The sequence below is a fragment of the Sapajus apella genome, unplaced genomic scaffold, assembly GCF_009761245.1.
Source record: "Sapajus apella isolate SASKATOON/1434 unplaced genomic scaffold, GSC_monkey_1.0 scaffold60, whole genome shotgun sequence".
NCBI lineage: Eukaryota > Metazoa > Chordata > Mammalia > Primates > Cebidae > Sapajus > Sapajus apella.
The window spans coordinates 11,556,001-11,561,717 of record NW_022437000.1 but is presented as its reverse complement, the minus strand read 5'-3'; the positions used below and the strand labels follow the sequence as shown (position 1 = coordinate 11,561,717).

Sequence of the window (5,717 nt, the reverse complement as noted above, 5' to 3'; positions counted from 1 at the left end):
ACAGGAAGCATGACTATGGAGGCCTCAGGAAACTTACAATCATGGCAGAAGGCGAAGGGGAAGTGAGCACATCTTCACAGGGTGGAGCAGGTGAGCAAGAGAGAGACAGATACAGAAGAGGAGACAGAGAGAAGGGGAGGTGCTGCACATTTTCAAACAACCAGATCTCATGGGAACACATCCCAAGGACAGCAAGGGGGACATCCATCCCCCTAATCTTGTCACCTACCAGGTCCCTCCATCAGCACTGGGAATTGCAATTCAACATGAGATTTGGGTGGGGACACAAAGCCAAACCATATCAGGAGGGAAGTGTACTGGGATCCAGCCATGTGCCCGTGACTGCCAGCTGGGGTATGGGCTTCACCCATCTTATCTTACCCCTGGGGAAGCAGCCACACGCTGTGAGAGCCTCACACTCACACTCTGCTAGGCAGCAGTGCCCACTGTAGGACCAAGTCTGAAAGCATCACCTGTACCCTCCTTGTAACTACTTGTCCTGGCACAAAAGTGGTTTTAATGAAAGGCCTTAGAAGGGGCCTGGCAAAGCAAAGCGGGTCCACGAACGCAAGCTTGCATGATGTGCTCCCAGAAGCAGTGCCTTCTTCCTCAGGCCTCTCAGGTCTCTACAGTGTATGGCACAACACAGGTCCCTAAAAATTACCTTCTAGATATGTGTGGTGCATAAGGGCTGTGTTCAATGAATATTTAACTGCCAATTTTGCCTAATACACTGTGGGAGATGCCAGCTAAGAGAAGACCCCTTTTCTTTTGAAATTCATAAGTAGAAGGTTGGAAATCAGAGAACAGACTCTATGACAATGAAAGGGAAGAGAGAAATCACTGAAATATTTTGTGTGCAATAATTATGATGATAACAGTACCACTCTAGGGAGTGTTTGGTATGCTCTAGGAACAATGCTAGGCTTTTTTTTTTCCATTTTTTAAAATTTTGTTTATTACTGTTTACCAATGGGGAGATGCAGCTTATTCACACCTGCAGCCATAGAGGAAAGGGAAATACAGGTAGTCAGCTATCTGTATAGGATGGACTACTTATGCAAAAATAAGAATCTCCAAAACAAAGGACAGTGGTGAGCTTCACTACCCTCCCCCAATGATCCCAGCGTGCGATGATGCCGGGCAGTGGTCCCCGGGCATGCGATGGTGGGAACTAATGTATGGAAGAAAAAGCCACAAACCGCAGAAATTTTAAAGAACCCCTTTCCCCCATAACACACACACACACACTCAGATACATAATATTGATTGCAGGGTGATCAATACACTTAATCAAGAAGGGGAAAATAGGAACCTGAAATAGGAACTTGGTATGTCTCTCATTTTTCTATCCTGTTGTGGCTTGAAAAATAATCATACAGTATCAGCATTAGACCTTAGAGGCCTGCTAACGCAACCTCCCATCAACAGCAAGATTCTGTCCTCTTGAGAGCACACTGGCAGTAGGTTATCCAGCCTCTGAAGAGGCATCTCCAGCAGTCATGTATAGAATATTGAGAGATGACCCATGAAGTCTGACCACAGTCTGCATGCTGGGACAGAGGGCAGTATCAGCAGTTATGAGATCACGGAACTTGCAACAGTGTCCCAGAAAGAGAAGTGGACAAAACGGGAGGGAGTGGGCTGCTGTGGTGCCACATGTGGACGGACTTGCTTGGAACTACACCTCACCCTGCTGCTCCCTGCGGAGTCTTAGGTTCCCAAACCCAGTGCAGTGCCTGGCACACAGCTTCTCAGGAAAGATTCACTCGCTGAATTGATGAAACCCGGGCAGCGCCATTTGGAGGAGGGCGCATGGTTGGACATGAAAGATTGCCTCTCTCAGATTTTGTCCTCAGACGTGTCTGCAGGAAAAGCCAGTCCAAAATTCTTCAAGGTCACAGCCCTATCATTTTTTTGGCCACTGCACAAGGCAACTAATGTCAGATATTGATCTTTGGAAAACTACCGCACATTTTAAAAATCAAAGATGGAGTAACAGACTGGCAACATGGCTCACGGCTGCTGAATGCCCGATTGTTACTGAGACATAAAACATTCTGAAAATGAAGCACAGAGAACAAAGCCCGAGTGTGTGCCGTTGGGTTTTGTGCCAGAAAACACAGAATCCAAGTGACTTCTGGGTCTATTGCTGGCTGGCTGCTGGCGGAGACCTCTGTTGTTTCTGAGGCAACAATAGGAAGGGTTCTTTCTGTTTGCATATGGGTTAGTTAGCATCAGGGATGCAGGCGGAATGTACAAAAGGAGCTTGCTGGCTTCTGTCCTTCCTAGACAAATGACCGGGATATTACCCACGCCTATTAAGTAGACACACAGAGAAATTAAATTAATTCTTCTGGGCCACAGAGAGCCGTCCTATCTTTCCAATCCAACTCACAGATTAGCACAGAATAAAAAGGCTGAGTGTGGTTTGTGAGGATAGTCACACCTTCACAAACAAGACCTTCCCACACTCCACTGTCCACCTCCAGCCAATTCTGAGTAAACACTTGGCCACGGCGTCCAGAGCAACCACACAGCAGGGTGTATCCTGCCATCTCCATCTCTCACTTCCGAGTAATAACAAAAAATAACAAAGGGACCATTTTTGAGCATTTGCTATCAGTTACTGTGTGTGTGTGTGTGTGTGTGCGTGTGTGTGTGTGTGCGTGTGTGTGTGTGTGTGTGAACACGCACGCGGCGCGTGAGAAAGAAAGAACTTAATTGGGGATTTTGAAAAGCAGTTATTTCTTTGTAGAAGAGTTACCTTACAAGAATAAAATATTTCAGCAATGGAAAAATTCTGTACAGACAGTGAAGGCTTGAGGCACAAAGACAGATTTTCCCTCTGAGCCACCCTGAGCTGAGATGTTTCTGCACGGTTGAGTTCATTCACTATTAAATTCATCTCTTCTGAGGCCTCTCTCGCTCACATGCTAATGTCATTTTCTCATTTAATAGATGATAGAATAGATACATGTCTATGACAAATTGTCTAGAATGATGCAAATATTCCACAAATATCCAGGTTTTTGTCCAGCCAGTATCCATCAAAGATTCCCAACTACTCTTCTTAAAGGGCCAGACACAAAATGCAGACCACAAACTGAGCCACAGAGGAAGAACGCCTTCCAGCGTCCTTGGCCTATGACCATACTCGGCATTTGCACTAGCTGTAGCCAGAGTGGAGTCCTGAGAAGCCATATCTGCTCTCAAACTAGCCCATCAAACCCAACTGGCCAGGAACATCAGCTATGTGCAAAAATATGGAACAGACAAGATGAGAAGGACATTCCTGGGCTCATGGAGTTAATTAGCTGGGAGGTTAGGAAAGCATGATCATGTCAGTACTAGGAGAGAAATACACTGTGACATGGATGTGCATCCTTCGCCGGGAGCAGAGTGAAAGTTGGGAGATGTAGAAGAGAGAGGGGAGGGCCTTCCTGTGGGTGCGGGGAGGGGCCAAGGACACAGGTAAAAGGAGCCTGGAACACCGAGCTGGGAGGAAGGAGGTGGCTGAGGGCGCTGAGGCTGGCGTCAGGCATGCCGAGGGGGCACATCTGAACTCGCCCAGTGGCAGGAATTCAGGAAGCCATGCCAGGGCCACGAGAGCCACTCATGTCTGAAGAGCAAGGGAAGGACCGGATGTTCCAAGGACAAGGGGCTCTTCCTGATGGACAGAAGCACATCCAATAATTATCAAGGAGGGACCACCTGGGTGGAGGGCAAAAGACACCCATCACACCTGTCCCTGCCACCTGCGTGTGGGCCAGCCTCATGAATCACCATCGCTCAAAGTTTCTTAAGCGTCAGTTAAACCCAAGGTACCATGCTAAGTGTTAGAGGAATAAGTAAAGGGTGTACTTCGCTGTTCTAGAGAAATTATTCAACTGGGCAGAATACGGTGCAAAAAACCATCTTGCCACAACCCAGAGACAACGCGCCATTGTGATGCATTCTGGACTGGCAACCCCACAACAAACCACACGCCAGGAGGGCCCAGGAGTCTCCACTGCGCTCCTCCTTCTGTGCACAAGGCCTGCAGCAGTGAGTGGCGCCTGGCCTGGCAGGTGTACCTCAAGGTGCATTCTGAGGGTGCTGAGCGGAAAAGGGGAAGTGGGAGGGAGGCGTCCTCCAGCCATCAGAACAGCCACGAGTCACTCCATCCCCAGCCAGAAGAGCACTGCCCCAAGCGCAAGAGGCTGTGGTAGCACCAGGCATTCCAGGTGATCACACCCACCTGGAAAGCCTCGTCACCGCCCTGTTCCCACCATTAATTCAGAGGCTGGTATCAATCCTTCCACAGTTAGAATTTCTCAGGAGGCAACACAAGGTTTGGTTTCAGAGATAAAAACTGGAACATGATCAGACATGAGCAATGATGAGACTCCCCAGCATCTCCAAGCAGCAGAAACAAGCTCAGGCTGTGGGGCTGGTGCCCACCTGGTCCCAGCCATGTCCTTTCTGTAAATTGAGCTGCTTCTCCTTCTCTCCCCTCTGGATGTGGCAGAATCCCACACGGGGAGGCCGAGTGTTGCGTGACCAAGAGTGTGAGCTGGGGCATCAGGGCTCCTGGTGTCCATGGGAGCTGCTGCCCTGTGGCCCCACACATGCCACATCATTCCTCCTGGCCTCAGTTTCTCCATCAGGCAAATGGAGTTGTCAGTTACACTCTGAGCCGAAGAGACCATGTGAGACCCCCAGTGCTTCATCTCCCACACTTTGGTCCCCAGGACATCAAGACACCACATCCTACCTGCTCCCTGAAAGAGGCTTCCTGCCCACATCACACAAAACCCTGAGCAGTGAAGACAAACGTGTGACCCCAGGATGCCGGTGGCAGTGTCTGCTGTCCTCACAGCTGGCTTCCTGAGTACCTCCAGCAGGTGTGTCTCCCTTCACCCATCATTCCCCTTCCTTCCTCCTGCTGGGCTCTTTGGGCTGGCTCTCTGCCAGGCATCTGCCTCCCCCTGCTGCTCACTCCCTCAGAGCCCCTGCAGCAGGTGAGGAATGACTGCTCACCTCACTCCAAATTCCAGGGTCAGGTCATCACCCTCCACTCCCCGACTCCTGCCATTCAGAAGCCAACCCTCCTTCTCACGGGGGTCACCAACTACATGCATTAGGGCCCTTCAGAGAGAGAAAGGTGGGGAGAGAGAGAGAGAGAGTGTGTGTGTGTGTATGTGTGATGGAGATTTTAAGGATTGGTCCATGTGATTGTAGAGGTTGGCAAGTTCAAGACGTGCTAGGCAGGCAGGCAGGCCGGAGGCCAGGGAAGAGCTACAGCTCAGCTCCGAAGGCCACCTGCAGCTGAAGCCTGACTTCCTCCGGGGAGGTCTGTCTTTTCTCTTGGTCCTTCACCTGACTGGATGAGGCCCACATTATGGAGGGCAATCCCCTTTACGCTAAGTCAACTGATTTAAATGATCATCTCATCTAAAAAATACCATTTTAGCCATGCCTAGGCGGATGAATGACCAGACATCTGATGCTATAACCAAGCCCAGTGGACAACGAATTATCTGTCACGCCTGCCGACCTCACCAGCCCTCCACCATCTAGGGCACCATCCTTCCAGTCTCCACCCTTGACACACCCCTTCTTCTCATGTCAATGCCCCAGCCACGCTGCAGTTCCTCCACTCCTCTTCATGTCCATGCCCTAGCCACGCTGCAGTTCCTCCACTCCTCTTCACGCTGATGTCCCAGCCACGCTGC

The 5,717-nt window shown here is 50.0% G+C and overlaps 1 long non-coding RNA gene across 1 annotated transcript in view; it reads right to left on the bottom strand.

The window, feature by feature from the left end:
- Positions 1-937: 937 nt before the first annotated feature.
- Positions 938-5,717, bottom strand: part of LOC116528825 — a 9,710-nt gene continuing 4,930 nt past the window's right edge. Inside the window, exons 2-3 of the long non-coding RNA XR_004259221.1 lie at positions 1,693-1,699; positions 938-1,315 (exon numbers count right to left, since the gene is read on the bottom strand). This is a non-coding gene — a long non-coding RNA (uncharacterized LOC116528825). The remainder of the gene's footprint in view (positions 1,316-1,692; positions 1,700-5,717) is intronic.